Below are 21962 nucleotides of genomic sequence, written 5' to 3' on the forward strand. Positions count from 1 at the left end.
CGCTATGAGCGATCGTTCAAGGAGGGACGTAGTTCAGCTCCCCGCCGGATCGTATTGTACCAAAGGCAATTTTAAGCACACAGTGAGGTCAGAACAGAGGCCCTGGGCGAGAGTTCTTTAGGTGAACCAATGCTGAGAAGATGCCAGCTTTATTTGTGTGGGTTGTTTATATAGCGCAAACTCGACCCGGAGGGTCGGAGCGCTTTAGATGAGCGACAGTTGCATTGCAGGCGGTCACGTTTAATTTGGGCAAGGGGAGATTGAATTATTAGTATGGCATTAAGACGGTGCACCTATTGCAACAAAAGGAAATGTTAACGATTGCAAGAAAAGGAAATGTTAACATATTATAGCATTTCTCTGCCATTTGTGCAATGAGTTAACTTGCTGTGTTTATATAAACAAATTTCCCATGTGTTTTGGTGTGTGCTGCAACTAATATAGCAGTCATGAAGTATCATCATGTCTTGCCTTTAGCCCCGCCCCAGTTTCCGGAGCATAAATCACTCGTGGGAAAGGAAAGGGTTTTAACTGCCATCCTTACTGTTGAATCAATCTTCAGGCAAGGATGGCTGATCAGGGGGGATTTACCCAACAGTTACAATTTTGATGTCTTCCAAGTATGGAAGAGACAACACGCATTACAATGCAACGGTCTCGCCTTTGCAAAATTTAGAGCAATGGGCATTGTAAATGACACAAATTTATGTATGTGTTGGTCTTTGAAAACAGACGAAGGGAAAACAGCATGGGCAGTTTGAGGAACGTGCGAGGCAGTTGGAACACAAGCCTTAGTGTGCACAACGAGAAATTTAGTTCTTTCAGATCACGCCAAATACAAAAGAGTACCACACACAGGTGCAAGGATAATACTGCAATAAATGGCAAATACTTCACAGGGACTGCACCACTCTCCAAGGCAGGATGGGGAGCGCTTGGAGGTAACATGCACACGATACATGGACATACATTGCGTAAGGGGGGTAATTACAGCAGCAAACAAGTACAGCACCCTGTGTACAAAGGTGTCTTTTCTACCTGTACCTACGCATCCCCATATGAGGTGCGGCTTCTGTAACTAAGGGCGTGTCTACGCAATCCTCATTAGAGGTGCGGCTTATGGAACTTAGGGCGTGTCCTAAGAATGGTTGTTAAAATATCTCCATAGTGGTGTGGCAAAGGGGACTATGATAGAGGTGCATGAAACAAAAGGGGAAGATGATAGAGGTGCACGAAACAGTGTCAGAAAGTAGATAGGTGGGTGGGGGGCTCTGTCATCGACGGAGGCCTCCTCCAGAGCTGTGGCGGAGTACTGGGCGATCTGGAAGCAGATGGACAGTAGGGGTACCTCTGCGGCAGAAGGATACAGTCTAAATACCTCTGCCTGGCACAGTAGGGTGCCCGAGCCAAGAACCTGGAGCCGAGGGGGTTCCAGGAAACAGCGTCGGCGCCACGTTAGTCCTTCGGGCGGTCGGGGGGCCTGAACCGACCGGGGGTGTGCCTCATCTCCCGCCCTGACAGGGGGGGCGGGAGTCTAACGAAATAAAGTGATAATGTACTGCACCGTCAGAGCATCGCCTCGCCGTGCAAGATGGCTCCTTGGGCATGCGGGTCAGCGAGAGGCTGCTGCATTGGATCGCCTGTAAGATGACCCACCTATCAGTACCTGTGTTGTACGCAAATAAACCTGCATCACTGGTTTCCCACAAATATGTCTCATGAGTTTCCTTGGTATGTAAGTGTAATGTGTGCAGGGCGAAGCAAGCACTGATGGTGTGGGCACTATGCCGCTGGCACCGCGACACGAAGGGGAGCATGGGGGGACAGCGCCCTAGTCCCACACGTCTGGCGAGCGTAGCCTGCAGCGCGCCCCCCTGTGCCGCCCCCCCGGCCATCAGCCAATGGGGAGGGCTCTTCTGGGGACGGGGGAGGGCACGTCCAAAGGGTATATGACCTGGCCAGCAGCTAGGCTCGGCCTTTCTTTCCCGCGCCGAGGCTGCTCTGCGCTGTAACCCACCCTGAACCCTAACCCAGCTGCAGAGCGGCTGGCACAGTTGTTGAATACCTTAATGATCATGTCTTATGTTGCAGGCGGAGTCACAGGGCGATCTGGAAGCAGATGGACAGTAGGGGTACCTCTGCGGCAGAAGGATACAGTCTAAATACCTCTGCCTGGCACAGTAGGGTGCCCGAGCCAAGAACCTGGAGCCGAGGGGGTTCCAGGAAACAGCGTCGGCGCCACGTTAGTCCTTTGGGCGGTCGGGGGGCCTGAACCGACCGAGGGTGTGCCTCATCTCCCGCCCTGACAGGGGGGGCGGGAGTCTAACGAAATAAAGTGATAATGTACTGCACCGTCAGAGCATCGCCTCGCCGTGCAAGATGGCTCCTTGGGCATGCGGGTCAGCGAGAGGCTGCTGCATTGGATCGCCTGTAAGATGACCCACCTATCAGTACCTGTGTTGTACGCAAATAAACCTGCATCACTGGTTTCCCACAAATATGTCTCATGAGTTTCCTTGGTATGTAAGTGTAATGTGTGCAGGGCGAAGCAAGCACTGATGGTGTGGGCACTATGGGCTGCCCCGTGTGCCATCTTGTGGCACTAAGGGGGCCGCCCTCTTATGTGTGTCCCCTGCGGGTACGTGCCGGTCGGCCCGCATTACCCCTTCATGGGAAGATCTCTGAACGCATCTCACAATGCATATGTCTTACATTTTGGAGTTTTTCTTCTTTATAACACATTATGAGGGTTTTTCTTGTGGTCCGTGGACAACCATTGTTTAGTATTCATTCTCCTGTGCGCTATGTTGTTTGTATTGCGCTTTGTAGGCATTAATATGGCCTCACATGCATGTCTGGTTTTGTTGTTTACCATGGGTGCAGCGCATTTGGGCAATCAAGTTCTCTGTCATCAAGGTCTCTTATTTACTCATGAGCTCTCTGGGCATAAAAGCTCTCCAGAAACACTTTTTATAACCTATCCCTCTTGTGGGGAAAAAACGGATAAGAGAAAGCGTGCCTTTAGGAGACACTTTTTTTTTAATTTAAAATGCATTTTTGGAAATAAAGTGTAAAATGTGGGCTCTGAAATAAGATGTGCACTTAATAGAGCACGGCCTCTGCAACTTTGAGAATTCCAGAAACTGAAACTCCCATATTGTTCTTCAGGTTCAGTCAAGCTCTGTGTTTTTTTCCTGCTCACTGGAAATTTGATGTAAGATTTTATGCTTCTCTAAAGGTGTTATGTTGTTAAACATACAGTGGCTGTAGATACACAAGTTCGGCATACTCCTACCAGCTACTGTTGGTCCTAGATGTTTGCAAGTTGTTTTCGAGTTGTAAGGTCTGCTTTGATTCCACCCTTAAGAAATGCATTTGGACAAAGACTCTACCTCAGTTTACTGAATCTAGCTATCTGGTCCTTGAGGTCTTGGAGTTTGATTATCTGAAACTTCTGAAGGTTTATTTAAGATTGACACTCTTAAAGTCTCTGAAGTAGATCATTTGTTTCTTGGTGCATTTGCAAAGAGTGGGATTGTTTGTTTTTATACAATGACAACGTAAGTATTGGTAAGTATATAATATTTTTTAAAATTCAATTTAATTAAAATTAATATAATGTAATTTAATGTAATTTAATTTAATTTAATGTAATTTAATTTAATTTAATCAATTTAATTTAATGTAATTTAAATTTAATTATATTTAATTTTTACCCTCTACCCTTTTACCCAAAAACCCAAAACTGACCCTGAACCCTAAAAATACCCCTTTACCCAAAAACCCAAAACTGACCCTGAACCCTAAAAATACCCCTTTACCCAAAAACTCAAAACTGACCCTGAACCCTAAAAACACCCCTTTACCCAAAAACTCAAAACTGACCCTAAACCCTAAAAATACCCCTTTACCCAAAAACCCAAAACTGACCCTGAACCCTAAAAATACCCCTTTACCCAAAAACCCAAAACTGACCCTGAACCCTAAAAATACCCCTTTACCCAAAAACTGAAAACATACCCTGAACCCTAAAAATACCCCTTTACCCAAAAATTGAAAACTGACCCTGAACCCTAAATACCCCTTTACCCAAAAACTGAAAACTGACCCTGAACCCTAAAAATACCCCTCTACCCAAAAAACTGAAAACTGACCCTGAACCCTAAAAATACCCTTTTACCCAAAAACTGAAAACTGACCCTAAACCCTAAAAATACCCCTTTACCCAAAAACTGAAAACTGACCCTGAACCCTAAAAATACCCTTTTACCCAAAAACTGAAAACTGACCCTAAACCCTAAAAATACCCCTTTACCCAAAAACTGAAAACTGACCCTAAACCCTAAAAATACCCCTTTACCCAAAAACTGAAAACTGACCCTGAACCCTAAAAATACCCCTTTACCCAAAAACCCAAATCTGAGCCTGAACCCTAAAAATACCCCTTTACCAAAAAACCCAAAACTGACCCTGAACCCTAAAAATACCCCTTTACCCAAAAACCCAAATAATATTTTTAATAAAATAATATACTTACCAATACTTACGTTGTAATGGTATGCATTGTAAAAGTACCTGCGTTGTAAATACATGCGTGGTAATGGTATGCGTTGTAATGGATCCTGCGTTGTAAAAAATGCGTGGTAATGGTAGGTCGTTGTAAAAGTTGCGTTGTAAAGGTTGTATACCACCTATACTTCTCAGTTGCCACTTAGCTACGGTAGCAGCCTAAAGGCAGAATAGGGAGCTTTTGCCCTTTTTTAAAAATTAATGTTTTTTTATGGAGAGCCTTCAGACCGATTACTTCATTCCTGTAGCATACAATTCATGGTCCACACCACACACATGTGGGCCATATGTAGGTGGCCAAATACCGGTCGGTAACGGCCGATTTCGGCCGTTACCGACCGGTATTTTGAGTTTCAGATGAAGGTGGCCAAAATATTACTGATTCTGTATATTTACCGAATCAGTAAATTTACAGAATCTGTAAATTACCGAATCGGTAAATGTACAGAATTGGTAATATGGGATGTAGGTGGCACTGGAAACAGTGCCACAGGCCCTTAGAAATTCGTTATTTACCATGAAATATTATTGCATGGTAAATAACGAATTCCTGTGTACATGCACATCTGTGCATGTACACCTGTGCCATGTGGCACACAGACATGCCCTAAGGGCATGTATGTGTGTCACATGGCATACAAGCCAGAAACAGGGGTGCAACAGGGTGTCAAAGTGACACCCTGTCCCCCTTGTAAAATCGGTAATTTTACCGATTCGGTAATTACCGAATCGGTATTTGCTATTGAATCCTATGGGCTTCAAGGCCCATAGGAATCAATGGCAAATACCGATTCTGTAATTACCGAATCGGTAATTACCGATTCTTACCGATTCGGTAATTGTTACAGAATAATTACCTACATGGCATTTACCGATTTGTAAATACCGAATTGGTAAAATTCGGTATTTACGATTCGGTAAATGCCATTTACCTACATATGGCCCACAATCACTAAACACTAGGGACAAACATTTTACCGGACCAGTGGGTTGCCCATTATAGGGGTCTATATAACCACGAAGTAGGAACAGTCGAAGAACTCGCAGGGAAGGAATACCGGGGGAGCCTGTAGTTTTCTCCATTAAGGAGATTACTGCCGGGATTGAGGGTTTGACGAATAATAAAGCCCCTGGCCCAGATGGTATCCTGCCTGATTCATTTCTGGGCTGTGTGGAGCTGTGTGACCCTATAATGACTAGGATTATAAATGCTGCAATTAGCTGCAGCCTGCCGCCCTCATGGTCAACAGCTACTATTGTCCCTATTTTTAAAAAGGGCAATAGGGATGATCCCCAGTGCTATCGCCCGATATCATTGATTGATGTATCTGCTAAACTCTTGGGTAGGGGGATCCTTAACCGTTTGGCTGAGTGGACCGAGGGAAATGACATCATCTCGGACACTCAGTATGGTTTTAGGACGGGGAGGTCCACTAGTGACCAATGCTTAAACCTTTATATGCTGACTGCCAAATATACCAAGGCTAGTAATGAATCCATCTACATAGGGTTCATGGATTTGGCAGCTGCCTTCGATCACGTCAATAGGGACAAGCTTTGGGACATGATGACCTTAATGGGGATTGAGGTTGGTCTAATCAATATTTTAAGGGAGCTTCATAGCGATACCTCAGCGAAAGTCTGGTACAATATGGAGGGTGGGTTGACAGAGTCATTCCCTTGTAGAAGTGGGGTACGCCAAGGCTGCATTCTTGCGCCTTTTTTATTCTCACTTTATATAAATAATCTAGCGCAGTTTCTGTTAAAGTTAGGAACAGATTGTCCACGAGTAGGGTCCCGGCATATTCCTGTGTTACTTTACGCGGATGACGCGGTCCTACTCGCACGTACACCAAAGAGTATGCAGATTTTGATTGACGGGTTTGTCAACTTTATGGGCTCTTTAGAACTGTCCGTTAACTTGGGCAAGTCTTATGTGCTGCTGGCTGGCAATAAACCGTGCACCAAATCCACTTTTACGATAGGAACCCACAAAACAGAAAAAGTGAAAACATTTTCCTACTTAGGTCTGCTATTCGATGGGTCTCTAAAATGTAATGCCCTGGTGGAGGAGCGCTGTTCTAAAATGATTGCCACTAATGGCGCAATTGCCAGTTACGGGCGTAGAGTAGGTAGATGGTGCCCTGAACAGGTGAGGAATCTGTATGGCTCTATGTGTTGTTCCAAAGTCACTTACGGGGCGGAGGTATGGGGCTTTACTAATATCTGTCAACTTCAGCGGGAAGAGAACAAATATTTAAGATCCATTTTAAAAGTCCCACAAAGCACCGCTGCTGTAATAGTACATAGGGAACTAGGGAGGCCATACCTAGAAGATCTGGTGAAGCTTAGACCAATCGTAGCATGGTTGATAATTTGGGTTAATCCTGAGGTGTCCCTAAGTAGGGAAATTTTAACTGACTGCCTTGGAAGAGACAAATGTATGCGAATCCCATGGCTCAACTATGTTAAGACTACCCTAGAAGCCCTGGGCTATGAGAATCTCTTTGTTGATCCGGGAGTAATTGTACCCCAGCATAAGGCGATTATAAAAAAAAAGCATTTTTAGCCCAGAAAATAACATTGAGAGCAGAGGCAGAAGGGACGAAAAAAACTGTGAGTGCTCATAACCTGGTTAAGAGCACTGAAGGAATGGAGCCATACTTATACCTGATGTATAATGCCCAGGACAGGTTTTTAATGTGTCGTTTTAGGCTCCATTTATTACCATGTTTATTAGCGTCACCATTAGGGTTTTTAACTGCAATTGAGCAGAAGGGATCCTGCGGCTGCGACAATAGGTCTCCGCAGGATTCCCTTCATTTTGTATTGGTGTGTTCTTTTTATTCAATGCCGAGGCGTAGATTCTTGGTTGACATTTGAAAACAAATGAAAATGAAACGTGCTCGAGATGCCTTAATCTATCTACAACAAGCGACTGACCCTCTCACACTGTGCTGCATAATGAATTTTATCAGAGTGGCGGTCCAACTAAGGGTAACCAGAGGGGGAGACTGATTGTCAAGATTTCAGTTGTATTTTATTGCATTCAGAATGCTCTTTTTTTTCTTCTTAATGAATTAGTCTGTATTCCTAGTAAGGATTCTAACAATGATTTAATTGGATTTTACGAGTTGTATATATGTGTTTTTATGGTGATTTTGAATCATCGAATAAAGAATCCTAACTGACTGACTGACACTAAATACTACTGTGTTGAAATCCAACCTGCTAGCAGGCTTTAGTTGGCCAAACAGTTCTGAGAATATTTAAAACATCTCCCGAATCCACTCACTACTGACTGGTAAGGGTGGGAACCGCTGTAGAGTCTATGCAAAGCATGTGTATCTACAGCAATGTGTTGTATGCAAAAAATGTGACCTTGTAACGATCTGTTCGTAGCCTGTAGTGCTGTAGATTCACATTCCCCCACCCATCTCCTAAGATGCTGTTTTTACTAACAAATGTCCTCACATTCGTTTTTTCCAACATTTCACTCCACTTTTACTACTTAATTGCTGAGCCGAATATAATTTGAGGATGAGTCTTTATCCTGTTGCGATGTGGGCTGAGGGTGAACTTACATCAGATCTTGTGACTCTAAAACATTTTCAAAGAACAGTCAGTTGCAAATGTCTCCCATCAACACTAAACGGCAGGAGTATGCACTGTTGAGGTCCCTCTCGGCATCAAGAACTTCAGCTTCTAAGAGACTTCTATCTGCAGATACCTCACCTTTTGAATATTCTCCAGGCATCAAGCTAGATCCTAAACCTTTTCAGCATTACCTCTGCATGTTGGAAGGTGGTGCCTTGAGGTTCTGCACTGAGGCTGTTCTGCTTTGGAAATATATGTGGCTGTTTGTCAGTCCCTTTATTTCCGCGCTGTGATGTCGGTGCCTTTCTTTCTACGCCACCAGACGCAGATCCAGAGCTCCCTCAATGTCTCTTTGAGATTTTTGGCACAAATGTTTTTCCAGTGTGCCAGGAATGTCAAACCCCAAGGCCTGCCCTTCTGGGAATGTGAGGTGGAACTCTACTTCGCAAAGCATACGAAGACTCCATGTTGGTGCACCTCCAATTCATGGTCCGAGTCCAAGATTCATCTTGGGTTCATCAGAGCCTTTTGAGAGGTGGTCTTCCTCGCATTGCAAGCCTTTCAGGTAAAGCTAAAAAGCACAAGAAGTCGAAACAGGATTCCACTCTCTCATGCCACTCAGTGCCTGACAAGGGGCTGCAGCAATCTGAGGACTCACCTCGCTGCAGCTCTGGTGATCGCTGGCTTTGGTAGCCCCCATCGGCCCCACCGGTGACTAGGTTGCTTGAAAACTGCAGCTGTGGTCCCCCATCCAAGGGATGATGTCTGGGAGATGAAGTGACCTCCCCAACCCCCTCAGGGGACCCAGTAATTTCATGACTGTGGCCGAGGTACTCAATGCCCAAGCGGACAGTCATCATTCCACGCAATCCACAATCGCCCGCCCCTCCCACAGGCAGCCTCCCCTGCCAAACTTCTTTAGCGTGCCTTTGACAGAGCACAGCCACCCTGTGGCAGGCAGAATCTGATGATTCTTTCCTGGTGTGTAGGAAGTCATGTCAGACAGGTGGGTCCTGCTGATAGTTTGCAGGGTGTATGCTCTCCCCTTCATTTCTAGTTTGCAGGGTGTATGCTCTCCCTTTGATTTCTTCTCTGCCACATCTTCCACCCCTCTCCTCCCCCCTTTCCAGTGATAGAGCGCGCAGGTTACCCGACTATAATGTTTTATCATATGCACATTAGGGCCCATAAATTCAATTGACCATATTCATTAATCAGGTAACCTACACACTACTACCAATAACCCAGTTCATTCCTATTTATTTCCAATGTACCCGACTTACCAATCCTTGTTACGGGTACCTAAGATCACAATGGATCAGGGAGCTAGCTGAAAAAGATAAACAGTCACCAAAATACCATAACATTTATTATATACGCACTCTTTATAATAACCACAGACTCGGGAAGTTTTGAAAACCGTTATTCAGTCTTCATCAAAAGTAGAAAGCATAAAGTTCACAGCGAGTATACTATCAATAACCAAGATCATGAAAATCGTGTAGCTATGCAGAAAATAGAGTATGCCAACCATTTAGAACTCTAAAGGAAAGGTAAGAACAGGGAACTACTATAATGAACTCATAGAATTTTTATTTAGAAAGGTATTTTCGAAGGACGGGAACATAAGGAGCATACTAAAGTGTAAAACCTTATCACTGTTAATGAAGTGGATAAGAAAAAGGAACTCAATGTGAAATTACGATAATTGGACTATCCATACCACTAAGGGTAAGAAAAAATAGGAACACGCTAATAATTCAGGAATGACTTCTCTGGTTCAGTAAAGGGAAGGTAAAGAAAAGGAACATCCATGTATTCAGAGACAGTACTTATTGTATCCAACCTATAAGGTAGGGGGAAAATGGAACATGCTAAATAAAGGCACTTTCACGACTTCAGTATTTTGTCACAAGGGAAGGGAAAAAAAGGAACATATGTAATTACGATTTTTAGTAAGATTTCAGGAAAGGATAAAGGAGATAGGACGCAAGTGTGTTTCCCTCACAGATTTATATTTACCTAGAACGGTGTGGAGACCAACCCTGGCCACGGGTCAGTTAAGGACAGAAGGAACCCCAAGGAATATAGTCGCCAGTAGGCCAGCAGGTGCAGAATGGAAACCCAGGACAGGAAAACCAGATTAGGATCAGGACAGGACCACCAAAGTTGAGACCAGCACCCGCAGTTCAGTTGCAACGCCTGCGCTACACCTTCTCTGCAGCTATCAGTCAAAACCCCGATTGGGTTCTCGAATTCCCAGCAAAGTGCTTCGCCAGCACTTTAAGTTTCTCAAAACCCCGAATGGGTCTGTGAGTCTGTCTGACAGAGTGCTCCGCAGCACCTCTGTTTCTCGATCAGCTATTGAGTGCGTTGGGTCAGTGACAGGTCAGCTCTTCGGACAAGTTGGACAACCTAGGCTTGTTATACTGTTTTCGGGTCAGTGTTCCACCCCCCAAATGTTGCAAGTGTAAGGATCCCCAATTTCGATTGGACAAATGAAAGGACAGGTCATCACACCTCCCAGGATTTGACTTTCTCAAGCCCATAATTTAAATTTTTATACACGCCCATCGAACTCTAGGTTCACAAGACATATGCCCTACACATACAATGGAGAATTTATCTTCAAAATACATTGTATTTCATTGGGTACAACTCTGCTTCTTCAACTAGGTGAGAAAACTTCTTCCCAGGCGCATCTTGGCTTGGACCTCTGTGTTGGCACTAGTTCAATGTCATAGAGTTCATTCTCTGGCCAAAGACTGTCATGCGCAGAAGGGGTTGTCAACATGGCGTATTCCCGTCCCTCATGCCCAAGGATTTACGATACATGAAAAGTAAATAGAAACAGTTTTAAAACACAGAAAAAATGAATACACTGTATACCATGAATCCCTATACTACTCCCATTACTTTAATGTAACTATAGCTTTAGTCATTAATGCAGACAAACAGCATAGCAAAAGCGGCAGTGCAAGCTTCAGACATGTGAGAACATAAAGCAGCCATCTTAGTTATACTGCGCAAGTGCAAAAGGTTTCCCACCAGAACTGCGAGTACGTCATGTCACATTGGTATGACCGAAGCATGTGCAGAAGAAATTCCCGCATAGCAGCAGCCATCTTAATAGCAAGTGTATAACGATTAGAAAACACATAGGCAAGCTTCGGTGGGACACCCAAATGTCAGAATGAAGGGCAAATTAATAAGACAAAACAGATTGATTAGGCAATTAGGGTTATTCGAGGTTCATGATTACAAGCAAGTCGCTGTACGTGCGAATCCTTGCTCCACCACCAGTGGCTTATGGAGGATCATTGCTCCATTTTACCTTTGGAAGTGCAAGCCATTTTGACCAAAGGGGCTATCGAGAAGAATCCGGTCAGAAGTAGGGCGTGGCCCTGCTGATTTCTGGTGCCCAAGAAGGATTGTTGCCGTGGTCTATATTAGATCTGCGCCCTCTCAATGCCTCCTCCGAGAGGATGAGTTAAACATGCTCACTCGGGCTCATGTCCTGTTTGCCCTCAACCCTGGAGACTGGTGGTGTTGGACCTACACGCTGCCTATTTTCATATTCTCATCCTGCCGGCCCATCAGTGCTACCTGCTGTTTGTGGTGGGACAGGAGCATTTCCAGTTTGTTGTGCTCCCTTTTGGTCTCACCAGTGCCCGAAAGTGATGATGGTAGGGCCAGCTGATCTTCGGACATCAGGGAGTACCAGTCTTCCCCTACCTCCGTGACTGTCTACTAAAAGCAGGCTCGCTCCAGACAGTTGCCAAGCATCTTCAGATGATGGCTAGCATTGCTGGGATTTACTATCAACATGCCAAAGTCACATCTGACTCCTTTGCAGATGCTCCTATTCATTGAAGCTGTTCTACATATGGTATGGTTTATGCCTTTCCCCTGGAGAGGAGAATATAGAACATTCAAGCTATGATCCCAATGTTTCAGCCCCTGTCCTGGATATTAGTGCAGATGTCTCTGAGGTTACTGGGGTTGTTGGTTTCCTGCATGCAGCTGGCCAAACATACCAGGTGGCACATGCAGACTCTGCAGTGGGATTTATTTTATTTATTTATTTATTTATTTCGACCATTTTGGCCATAAAAGACACATATATGCAAAAAACAAACAATAATAGCATACATACAACAACATTTTAAAACAGTAAGTTTAAAAATGTAGTACAAAAGTTACTTTTCATCTCCTCATTTTAAAACGCATTTCATTTTGGCAACAAATTTTTATCTGCATATACAAGAGTTCTACTCAGAGTATCTGACCAAGTTTCCTGCGAGTAATATACACAGAATAAAGGAACCTGCTTATACTAAATACAATAAACTGAGTTGTATTGCTTTTTATGATCCTATATGCTGTAGAGCAGGATCTGGTTCCTAGGAGAGTGCACATGGGTTTTAGCCATTTCTTTCGAGCCTTCAGGTAGGCACTGCATACAAACAACATGTGGACCTCGTTCTCCTTACAGGGGTTTAAACACATAGAACAACACCCGCTTTTGACATTCGGGCCTCCCAATCTTTTCTGTGACCAACGTTCTGTATTATAACTCAACATAAGGATCCCATATCTAAACTTCAGATAGAGGGACTTTGCAATAGGTGGCTCTATTTCATCCAAGAAGGATTCGAAGAGGGGTTCATCTTTAAAGGATAAAAAATCTTGGATTAGAGAACCAACTCTGCTTTCATTTTTGAGCCTTTCACTCATGTAAGACCAAAAGGCTCGCTTTAATATGGATTTGGAAAAAGCCGGTAGATTGTCAGGATTCTCCCACATTGAGTACAGGCCCAGAAGCGTGAACCATTTTTTAATATGCACAAGCCACTGAATAGAGTTAAAAGAATCAAGGATCAGCAATTCTTGAAGGCCATTTCTGTATTCGAGCAGTTCTGGGGTGGACCACAACCTAACCCAAAACATTAATGGTCTTATAATGGCAAAATAATCTGTTCTTTTAAAATTCAAATCAAGCTGGAGGGGTATTAAGGGTGTACTATTCGGGACCCTTACAATAGCTCTCATGAATTTATTATCCAAACCCTGAAAGCTATCTCTGGCCCACGGCCCCCAAATCTCTGCTCCGTACAACACAGCAGATTGAATTTTAAATTTAAAAAGCTCTAAAACAGGGGTTACACTCTTGCTTGTGCTAGCGTTTAGTCTACATATAATTGGTTTGACATTGTGGGCATATGATACCTTACTTTTCTCAATTTGGGCCCTCCAACTTAATTTGGAATCAAGTGTAACGCCCAAATAGGAAAAGTTTTCCACTATTCCTAGTTTCTGGCCATTCAAAGTCAAAAACCCTCTGTCCGGTTTGCTAGGGTTTAATGCCATACATTTCGTTTTATCGGCATTTATTTCCAGGCCCTTGGTCATGCAATAACAGTTAAAGGAGTTTAAGAGTGCCTGGAGTCCTTTCTTGGTCTGGGATATTAGAATGGTATCGTCCGCAAAGAGCAACGCAGGCACCCTCTCTCCGTTAAGCTGTGGGGAATCATTAGTACAACCATTCAAATAATTGGGAACATCATTAATAAATAAAGAAAACAAGGTAGGGGCCAAGACACACCCTTGACGAACCCCACGTTCAATGGGGATATTACACGTCAGTTCGCCATTTGGACCCCACCTGATGTTTGCATAATTTCCAGCATGTAACTCTACTATTTGGGCCAAAAGACACCCTGGCAAGCCTGCCTCACTTAAGGTCCTCCAGAGCAAGTTGCGAGGGACGAGGTCAAATGCGGCTCTCAAATCTACGAAAGCCACATACAAATGACCTTTCCTGATATGCACGTACTTCCAGATCAAACAACAGAATCTGAATATTTGATCTATGGTGCTAGTCTTGCTCCTAAAGCCAGCTTGGAATTTGGAGATTATTTTTGCATCCTCCAGCCAATCATTAATCCGAAAAAGTAGGTGTTTGGAATAGAGTTTCTGCAGGATGTCCATTAGACTAATTGGTCTATAGTTTGAAGGTACCAATCTATTCCCCTTTTTAAAAATTAACACAACTTCCGCTGCACGCCAACTATCTGGAAAGCAACAATTTGTAGACAGAACATTAAACAAACGATTTACATAAGGAGCCCATACTTCGATGTCGTGTTTGTATAGATCCCCCGGGATTTTATCAGGGCCAGGTGCTTTGCAGTTTTTTAGTTCATTAATCGCCCTTATTGTTTCCTCCAATGTGAAGTCAAGGGGTTCAATGGGAGGAGGGAACCATGGTATCTTGTTATCATCACCGTCATATTGTTTATAAAGGGATGTGAAGTGGGTCACCCATGTCATTTCATCCAAGAACGTGTCTTTTACAGCTCTGCCTGCATGCCCCTCGTTTGCCACCAGCCTCCAAAAGGCAACATTATCATTAGTCTTCGCAGCAACTAGCATCTCTGACCAGATCGACTCTTCCCATAATTTTTTCGATGTTTTTAGGGCACACTTATATACCTCCCTTGCAAGTTTGACTCCTTCCTTTGATTTGCTTTTGATAGCAAGGAGGAGATTTCTCTTGGCCAGCCTGCATGTATGATCATACCATAATTTTCCATGACTCCCCACTCTTACGTTTTGTTGCTTTTTCCTTGGCATTTTTGACAAGTAGGTTTTTAGTTCGCAGAAAAAAACATTGTGCAGTTCAATAAAGTGATCGAAGTGGACAGGTAAAAAAGATTGACCAGCCATAGGTCCAAACATTTCCCCAAAGAGAGAGTACACTGATGCTAGGGCCTTACCATCAGACAAAATATGGGGCCATTTTACTGCACGCCTGTTATTATTTACGTGTACATCCTCACATATTTTGACATTGGTAGTCTCGGATGATGGAATAGCTAGGTTGGCAGTAATGTCACTAAACATTTGCACATCAATGTAAAGTTCTAAAGGGTAGTGATCACTTTCCTCCCTACTTGCCACTTTCAAGTCAATCAAATAATGCCAAAGGCTAAGGGAAACAAGTATGAAATCCAAATTACTATTGGATTTCGCAAAAGTTGGATGTTTTGACAAATCCGAAGGGAGGCGGCCATTGCATGCTCTAAGTCCATGGTCTGCAGTTAGCCTTAGCAATTGAACGGCCAAAGTGGAGCACTTAACAGAATTTGAGATTTCAAGCTGGGGGATTTTGTACGCCTGGTCCTCATCCTCAAAAACATCATTAATACCAGAAACCGGTTCGAAATTGCAGTTTAGGTCGCCTCCCAGAATTACCGGAGTATCTCCAACCACCTTATTCAGAAAGAGATCCAGTGTTTCCAGAGTTGGTGAGACCTTGGAATGAGCAAGTGGTCTATTATAAACGTTGACGATGTAACATTCATTTCCGTTTGGGGGTACAATTTTTAGGGCCAGAATATCGGGAGTTCCTGTATCTATAATTTCAACCCTCATAACCAAGGTGATTTTAAGCCATATAATCAAACCCCCTGACGGTCTCCCCCTATCAGACTGGACTGCCTTAGTGCCATAGGTTTTGTATCCGACTCTATGCGGAACATCTATAGCCCATGTTTCTTGCAGTAAACAAAGGTAACTAGTATCAACATAGTCAGCCCATTCAGGATCCTTAAGATTTTTGCCTACACCAGCAATATTCCAGGACAAAATGAGCAAACGTGGGGTTAATCTATTACTGAGACAGGTTTGGTCATCAAAAGCCGGCATAAGTACCGGCTGATGATGCACACTACCTAGCTGTATATCGGCACTTTGGTTATCTGTCTCAGTAACCACATCTCTTAAAATAGTGTTGGTTCCCCCATCTAAACAACTCACATCCAGATCGTGACATACCTTATAAACTGCTAAAGACCTTTCCTTATTCTGGAGGTGGTCGGACTTGTTACACAGTGTACAGTAAGTGTCATATAACTTGGGAATACAATCAGGCATAGTCACAAGTCAATCGACAGCATCTAAACAACTATACCTGTTGAAGGTAGGAATACCAGACCACATATTTCGTTCTGCCTGTCTAGCCAAGTTGGGTACATAACCGTGATACTGTTTAACGTTGTTCCAATTATACCCATGTTGTGTAGGCCTAGGTGGGGGGTAAAAAAACGATAAAGGCCTAGCTTCAATGGGTGGTGTATCACCATATGATTTCCATTTACAAATCTGTTCAGCACTATGGGGTTCCTCAAAAGAAATGACTATACAGTCACCCATAATTGATTTGGCCATGGGTCCTACCCACGGCACCCTACGAACCATGAGGATTTTGCTTTTCATGTGGCCCGGAATGGGTTTGTTCGAATTTAACCAATAGATCACTTTATTTTTTAAGGATTGAAAGTTCTCCTCATATTGGTTTTCTAATTCAGGTACCCCTGTGAGAACAATCACAAATGGGCTTGCGTCAGGTGGCAAATCTATATACCCTCCTTTAAAGTTGTTAAAAGAATGGCCAGATTGGTAGTTTAGCTTGTTAGAAACATTGACAAAAGATCTATCAGTCAAGGGTTTATTACTGGCAAGGTTAATGTGAGGATTGGTAGGTGGATTGGATGTGGATTTCTGTGGAACGGGGGTGTTGGGAATAGGAGAATGGGTAGCAGCAACATTGGGCAGTTGAGGCGTTTTACTTTGAACATGATCCTTCTGCAAAGGTTTGTTAGAGGTATTTGCAGATGACGAGGTCGAGGGTATTAGATTTAGTATGGCTGGTGTTTTTATTATCGATTTTATATTTGTGCTTTTTGCTAATCCCTCTTTGTCCTGCTGTATACTAGTTGGATTTTTGTTCAAAGGTATCACGGGAGCAGAGGCTGGTGCTTGAATAGACACTATAGGTACATCAGTGCAATTAAGACTTAAGCTAGATAATGTAATAACACTTTTTTCCACCTCAAGCAACTGGTTCTCAATGCCAGTTAGCCTGACTTCTAATGGCCTGAGTAATTTCTTAAGCGTCTCCCATACCAGTTTTAAAAACTCTTCCCTTCCCCCTTCCTGTTCTACCATATTTGAGGAATTTCTCTGGCCCTCGTTGTCAAAATGGTCAGCCATCATGACCGAATTTTGATCATCTGTGCTATCATTGATGCTTTGGACATTTGGGGGCGCTTGGTCAGACATATTATTAGCAATCGTTACATTAGATGTTAACGGGGCAACCCCTATAATATTTTGACTAACGGCTACCTTCGCCTTTTTCCTAGCATAGGTAGATATGTGTTTCCTCTTTCTCTTATGTTTTGGTGATATCTTAACAGGCACCTGACTTTTATTCGGGTCTATTTCCACCGATACCTTTGGCTTCTCACCATTTTTAATTCCCTTGGTATTCCCTATCTGTGGATCCGAAGATGGAAGGCTTTCAGATACAGCACTGACAGAGGGACCCGGGGGAACAAGGTCTTGATTAAAAGGGGTAGTTGTTTCCTCAGCAGTAGAATGAACCTCGACCAAGGTGATAATTGGTGTAGGGCCAATAGTGCGCTCAGGGGTTTTTGAGGAGGCAATGCTACCTAGGGAGGATTTTTTCCTTAGTGCTAGTTCGATAGAGAGCCTCCTTGCAGACTCTAGTTCCAAGGATACTCTGTGCTGGAGTTTAGTGATCTCATTATCAATTGAAAGGCTTGTCCTTGTAATAAAATCGTCCAGGGTACCTGTAGCCTTTTTAGAGGATTTGGTAGACTTGCTCCTGGTTTCACGGACAGACATTATTTAAATTATAGGTGGTTTACAGTTAACACAAAAACGCAACTGGTTGACTCACATGTAGAACCAAGAGGAATGGCCCGGTCCGGTCTTAATCGGTCTATAACGGCCTAAAACGGCCCTGTCTTTGCCCAGTCTTCGCCCCAGCCTTTGCCCCGCGCGCGTCCCGCGTGTGCGTTCCTGACTCAGTTTATCAAGGGGAAGGGCAGGTGGAGGGGGCGGGAAGAGGACCAGCTGCGGCCGATGAGCGCCGCTCAGCACGCTGGTCCTCGCAGTCCTGCCTCTAACCTCGGTGCAAAAGATCCGCTATCAATGTGGCCGCGTTGGTGCTCCAATGCACATTCAGGGACCCGGTGGCAAAGTCACAACCAGTGTCTTCCGCCTGCGAGCGGCTCCCGCGTAGCGGGGGCCGCGAGGCGTGGTGTGGTGTGGCGCAGCGGCCGGAAACAGAAAAGCAAAACCGGAACTGTACTCCCAGCAGGTCAGGAAAGAAACCCAGGGAACTTGCACTCCTCGATGGTTTTAACAGGTGGAGGGGGCGGGAAGAGGACCAGCTGCGGCCGATGAGCGCCGCTCAGCACGCTGGTCCTCGCAGTCCCGCCTCTAACCTCGGTGCAAAAGATCCGCTATCAATGTGGCCGCGTTGGTGCTCCAATGCACATTCAGGGACCCGGTGGCAAAGTCACAACCAGTGTCTTCCGCCTGCGAGCGGCTCCCGCGTAGCGGGGGCCGCGAGGCGTGGTGTGGTGTGGCGTGGCGCAGCGGCCGGAAACAGAAAAGCAAAACCGGAACTGTACTCCCAGCAGGTCAGGAAAGAAACCCCAGTGGGATTTAAAGTTCCATTGGGCACAGAATCAGGGAAATATGTCTGATGGTATCCAGATTTCAGAGGAGACTGCAAAAGATCTGCAGATGCTTTTCTTCTGTAGTAGGGCTCAATACTCATGTATGCCTTCTCACTGGTGCCTCTCCTGCCAGGATTTCTGAAGTTCTGAAATGCCCAGGCCCTAGTCATCCCAGTATAAAGACAAACTCATCCACCGACACTTAGCAGATGGCAATTGCATTCAGAGGTGGTACAGGTTTTTGCATTGGAGAGAATCCTGGCTCAATCTTTTCACCACTGGTAAGAACCTGCAATGTCAACACTTATGTGCTTTGGAGTTTCCAAGACTGCTCTCTCTGGGAGATGACTTCCTTCTATAGTGGAGCGCGGTACTGACTTCTCAGGTCTGCTGCTTTTCCTGACATGATTATTGAAGTTCTGGAATGACTGGGTCCTATTCATCCGAGTGGCAACGGAATGGCCCAGGAAAGTGTGCTATGCAGAATTCTGCACCATGAGCATTCTCATATCAAGTTGTGACTTTTGGAGGATCTTCTGTTTCAGCACCAGAGTGACTCCTTTTTTGGAATTACATACTGTGCAACTATCCTGCCATCCAATGGTTGGGGCCTATTCTGTCTGTAGGAAAGTGCCCCTTTTTGCATGGTTACCCCCTTAATATTTGTCAGATACCTGATGCTATCGACTGAGTATGCGCTGGGATCCTGCTAACCAGGCCCCATCATCTGTGTACCTGTACATTTGCTTCCACAAATGACACACCTCTGGGCCCACATATAAGTCCCTTGTAAAAGGTACCTCTGGTACCAAGGGCCTTGTGACCAGAGAGGGCCTTGGAGGGCTGCAGCAGATATTATGCCACCCTCAGAAACCCCTCACCTTAATACCCACACACTGACATTGCAGGCTGTGTGTTTTGGTGCAGACCAAACGGAAGAGTTGACATGGCACATTCCCTGGTAGGCCTTACAGCCCTAAGGCAGGATGCACCATACCACAGATGAGGACATAGCTCCCCTATAGTGTCGTGTCTGTGCCATTCACAGACATTGTAAGTGCAGTGCAGCCATTTTTTAGACCATGGGCTGGGAGTTTGTCATTACAAACGCTACAGCTCCATTATGTCTTTACTGAAAACTGGGAAGTTTGTTACCAAACTTCTCAGCATAAGAAACCCGCAGCTTATGCCAGTGTGGGATTTATTCTAAAATGCACTCAGAGGGCATCTTAGAGATACTCCTGAAAAACGACCAACTTCTAGTGTATTGGCTGACTGGTCCTCGCCAGCCAGCCACCACCACACAGGTTTCTGACCTCATGGGGTGAGCGCCTTGCTGCTCTCGGAGGTAGGAAACAAAGCCTGCTATGGGTGGAGGTGCTTCACACCTCCCCCTGGCAGAAACAGCAACACTTGGCGGTGAGCCTCAAAGGCTCCTGCCTTGTGATGTGCTGATTTGGGCAGCTCCAACAAGTGCAGATGCCCGCCCCCCTGTCCAGGCCCAACTTTTGGCTGCAGGACAGACAGGAAACTTAGTAAGCAGAGTAGGAGTGTCCACCTTAGCCTGGCACACCCCTAGAGTCACCAGGAGATTAGGTGAACCACTCTCTTAGAAATTCTTCATCTTGAATTGGAGAATTAGGCCCAATAGGAACAGGAATGTGTCCCTCTCCCAAAAGGGAAGAGGTACCCAAAGGGTGTAGCCACCCTAGGTGACAGTATCGGCTACTGCCCGACCTCAGTAACTCCCTTAAATTTAGTATTTAGGGGCACGCCTGAACCTTGTTTCTCAGATTTGACAACCTACGAAGATGGAACGAACAGCCATGCAGCAGTGGGGAAAGATAACTGCCTTGACCCCAGCCCTATCAGCCTGTCTCCTCCAGCGACCCTGTTCCAAGAAACCGGTGTAGTCCACAGCCAGCAACCTCAAAGAACCCTCGGGACCTGTGCTGTCTACAACAAAGACTCTTGTCTTCCGTGGACACTGGATTTGGCCAGCAAGAAACCAACACAAGGACTCTGGATCCAGGCGGATGTGCGGCACCTGGACCACTCTCCGCCCGACACCTATGGCCCATGTCCAGGTGGCCCACTGACCTAGTGAAGTCTCCCCAGTATTCCTGACCTGAGATCCAGTGTTGGACAATCTCTCCTGACCTTCCCCTCGATGCCTGCAGCCTCAACCTGAAGGGTCCCCCTGACTGCGACCAGATCTGGTGAGAAAACTGGATGCCAAATGACACCCCTGCACCCGCAGCCCCCCGGCCTTGGTGTGCCCAACCGATGGTGTCCCACCATCCCCCCACTATCCAACTTGCTGCTTCAGTTGTGGAAATCCTTCAGCCAACCTCGATTACTGATCCCGCAGCCGTTTTCCCTAACCCCAAGAGTGTCCATTGATTTCATCGGGACTCCCGACGCCTTATTTGCACGCCGCACCTGGCTGCCCCTGCACCCCTGGTGGTTTAGTCTCCGTGGTTTAGTTGGTGGCCCCTCCAATGCTGATCTTAACCTCAATTTTTTTTTTTTTTGCCTTGATTAACCTCAAGGCATGTGTCCCTGATCCGCAGGTACTTACCTATACCCAGTGCCTCTCCAAGGTGCCCCCAGTCTCCATAAGGCATAGGATAACATTGGGCCAAGTGACTTCGCACCCAAGCGCCCCAGTGCTTCTGGTGGTGCAGTACCTACCTTGGTCAGAAACTGGCCGAATGTTGACCCAAACCCCGGAGACTGAACTGGAAAACCACTTACTTACCTGTAAGTTACTCACCTGTCTTTTTCCGGTAGGATTGCATTGGTCTCTCACTATATTGGACGAAGTGTGGTTCTGCATAAAAAGTATCTCTTTATGTATTGAAAAGCCTCTCATGAACATACAAGGTATTGTTGATGTTATACAAACCTATTGCCAGTAATAACAAATATTGCCCACAAGTCTACTTACCTGTAACTGAGTTCAACTTGGGTTCTAGAAATAAAAGACGGCTGCAATGCCAGAAACCGGTCCCCGGAAGCTTGTTTCCTTTCCAGTAAAGAATTGGCTTGGTAGTTTGGTTTGCCCTGTTCCCATCATGCACTGGGACAGGAACAGACTAATTTGCATATAGCCAGGTTCTGAACTGGGATGGTCCAGTGAGCTAAAAAACGGTGTTGGATCTAGCCCTGATCTCTTGACTGGGTGAGAGTATTCTGCTTAATTCAGAAACTCTGTCCATCACCACCTCTTGTTGTTAA

This window comes from Lissotriton helveticus, chromosome 7 (genome assembly GCF_964261635.1).
Source record: "Lissotriton helveticus chromosome 7, aLisHel1.1, whole genome shotgun sequence".
Classification (NCBI taxonomy): Eukaryota; Metazoa; Chordata; class Amphibia; order Caudata; family Salamandridae; genus Lissotriton; species Lissotriton helveticus.